Source organism: Equus przewalskii, chromosome 16 (assembly GCF_037783145.1).
Source record: "Equus przewalskii isolate Varuska chromosome 16, EquPr2, whole genome shotgun sequence".
NCBI lineage: Eukaryota > Metazoa > Chordata > Mammalia > Perissodactyla > Equidae > Equus > Equus przewalskii.
In genome coordinates this window covers 46,746,877-46,750,264 of record NC_091846.1, presented here as the reverse complement: position 1 = coordinate 46,750,264, position 3,388 = coordinate 46,746,877, and the positions used below count along the sequence as shown (strand labels likewise).

The 3,388-nt window shown below is 39.6% G+C and overlaps 1 long non-coding RNA gene across 1 annotated transcript; it reads left to right on the top strand.

Moving 5' to 3' along the window:
* Nucleotides 1–2,545: 2,545 nt before the first annotated feature.
* Nucleotides 2,546–3,162, top strand: LOC139076394 (uncharacterized). The gene is made up of 2 exons (XR_011527961.1): nucleotides 2,546–2,735; nucleotides 3,002–3,162. It is a non-coding gene; the product is annotated as an uncharacterized lncRNA (long non-coding RNA).
* Nucleotides 3,163–3,388: the final 226 nt, after the last annotated feature.

The window sequence follows — 3,388 nt, the reverse complement described above, 5'->3', positions numbered from 1 at the left end:
TCAAAACAGAAAAAGTTTCACTCCCACTTCATGTTCATCACAGGTGGACTGGGGAATCTGCTTAGCATTATTCTTGTTTCAAGGTCCATGCTGATGAAGAAGCCACTATCTGAAATATTGCAAATCACTTTGTTAAAAGGAAAGCGAGCTCTGGAAGGCCTCACACCAGCAATTGAATGACCTGCTCACAAACCTTTCACCAGACCAGGCACTCAACCTTAAGGGCCAAAAAGGTAATCCATCCATGTGTCCAGAAAGCAAGGAGAGCCAGATCTCAGTGAGCGACACACATCTACCCTAACCATTTTACCCAAAATTATTTAGATTTTGCATTCTGCCATTATTATAAAAGTAAAATTTTGAATAACTACCAAGCCAAATTGACAACCAAAATAAATTTTTATTTTGTGGCACATGTACAATGGTCATATCATGATAGACCTTTCCAATTATGCAAAGAGTTTTGCACTTTATGCCAACGGCAATGAAAAGCTATTGAAGTAATTTAAACTGGACTGTGAAATGACCAGAATTTTACTTTGAAAAGTTTACTTTTTTTCACCAGTGAGGAACGCATTTAGATTGCAGAGCACTCCTTTAGACTGAAGACAGGGAGACCAGTTCAGAGGCTCACAGAAGTCCAGAGATGATGGTGACCTTGAACAAAGATTGCATAATCAGCTTGGATAGAGGTGAGCAGATATGAGAAATATTAAAGTCAAACTGAAAAGACTTGGTGATTGATCATGGAGGTGAAGGAAAAGGAAGAGTCTAGGATCTTTCCAAGTGTTCTGGTTTGGCCAGCTAGGTAGAAGATGGCACACCCATTCTTTAAGAAGAGAATAAAGATGGAGGAGCTGATTTAAGAAGGAGAGTTGAAGAGATCTGCTTTGCACACACTGAGTCAGAGGTATGTAGTAGACACATATGTGTTCAGATACCTAACAACTCTTGGAAAACTACTCTGTCCCATCTTAAGTCCATGTAGTTCAAGTGGGACAAACCAAAGCTCTCAGCTTCAGGGCCTGGCCAGGGTGATCCACCCCCTTCATTCAGGTGTAGACATGTGACTCCAGGTGGCACAGAGCTTCTCCCAGGATTTCTTTTCCCCAAGTTCTTTTAAGAAAGAGGCTTGGGCTTTTCACTAAAATTCCTAGTAGAAGGGATGATATAAGGCTATCGCCGATGGTCACTATCATTGCCACAACAGAAGACGATGCCTGATATTGAACCCACACAGAGAAAAAAGGAGACAAGATAATTAATGGCAGTCTATAAATTCATAGTTTCACTTACATAAAGCAATAGATTCTTATTTTTGTTTAAGTTACACTGAACCAGCTTTCTTTCACTTGAACTGAGAAGGCCTGACTAATCCTTGATGAGAGTAGGATGTTCAAAAGGAGTCACTCAGGAGTCCTTTGAAGCACTTCTGCCTTTGGAACTGCTAGAGCAATTATCAGGGATTGGAAAGAGGGAATTTGCTATGGAAAGAATATTCAACTCAATCTCTAAGCTTCCTCCTGATTCTAAGATTCTATGAAAATGTACTTAACATTTCCTTAGAAAAATTCTTCCCTCCTCCCTTCTCCTTCGTGGTGAAAATACTTGAACACCATTCTGTCATTATTTCTTCCCGTGATTATTGATTATTTTTAAAGAGCTACTTCGTTGCTTTATGATTGGGGTAGGGGCGAACAGGGAAGACAGGAGTTAGGAAGATGTTGTTCAGAATAGAAAGCACACGAAGTGAGCACTAACCCTAGGAAACAAAATGGCTTTAAATTGTTTGGAGAACATGCCCCCTCCTCCTCTTATTTACTATTCGTTCCAGTTCACTTGGATGATATCAATTCAGCATCAGCTGATTAACGAAGTGTGATGTTTGCATGAATGTTTGGAATCAAACGATCTGAAAGGATACTTCTAGGACCAAATGTACTAGCAGCCACAGCTCCAACCTTAGCGTCCCAGTTTGGATAATGGAGATTTCCTATTACATTTAGCACACGTAAGAGACTGAGCACTTTCCCACCCGTGTGATATGTGTATGTGATGTCTCATCCTCCAGATCAGAAGCCCTTTTGAGGGTTGAGCCTCTGTTGTAATCACCTTGATGCCTTTTTTTCCGATAACCTCCGTCCCTAGTGTCTAGTACAGAGCTTTACACACAGTAAGCACTGAATAAATATCTACCAAGAGTATTCAAATGTAAAAAGAAGAATTTTCTGGAATTCCCACAATCAAATGTACTTATCAGAAAAAGAAATCACACAGATGTTTTCATAACAAGCAGAACCCAAATTAGTCACTCATGATTTCTGCTGATCATATTAGAATCACCCCGACTTAAAAAATAATGCACACACACTCAAAATATCACTGGCTTTTTTTCCATATAAGCAATATTGAAACATGAAACAAGCTTGGTAGGGAAGAAAGCCTTTAGCTGAAGACGATTCTTTATCACAAACCATTTCCTCTGAGTGAGTCGTCCTGCTGGCATTCTGTGGGAATTAACCTTTGTTGCTGCTTGTTACCTGATGCGGTGCATGAACAAAGGCTATGCATGACGGAGTTTCACGTAGTCACTCAGCCCAAAGGAAACGTGAGCATACACTACCCTCTGATTCAGCCAAGAGAGGCGCTGGGTCACCCGTCTACCACAGAGGGACGCACTAGCTGATTCAGAAAACCCGTGCTCAACACAGGAAAAAGCAGCAAGTCAGCACCACGTAAGCAAGGCTTCCCCTAAACTAATCATTCACGCTTTGCATTTAAATTTAGGCATATTTGAGTCATAACTCTATGGTAATAATATGAGTTTAAAGCCTTTAAGATCTTTAGAAGAAAGATATATTATAAATATAAATGTTAATAAAGCAAAGCATGGGAAGATTAGCGCTGTTGAAAGAACCTCTGGTTTCACAAGTTGTTCCTTTCCATATGATCAGGTCAACCTCTGCAACCTGAGCAATATTCTCTCTTCTTGTTCCTCTAGTCTTTTGTGGAGTGGTTAAAGGCAAAGACAAAGATGAAGAAGAAAAAGAAAAAGAAGAAGAGGACTTGGAAGAGGAAGGAGGAAGAGAAGAACGAGGACAAGAAGGAGAAATTAATATCCTTTGCATTTACCAAAATAAAGGATTTTTTGTAAAGCTCTTATGTCGTTAACATATATTTATATTCCATATGTAGACATATAGATATGTGTATTTTTAAGATTTTTATTGCATCAATATGACTCTAATTGTAGCCATCTGCAAATAAGCCACAGAAGCTGCCTAAATGCAGAAAGAATACTAAGACCACGGGAGCCCTTAATGTGGTGATTGCAACATCTGGCTTGGAATTAGACACTCCGAGATGGCTTCAAATACAACCTCTATTA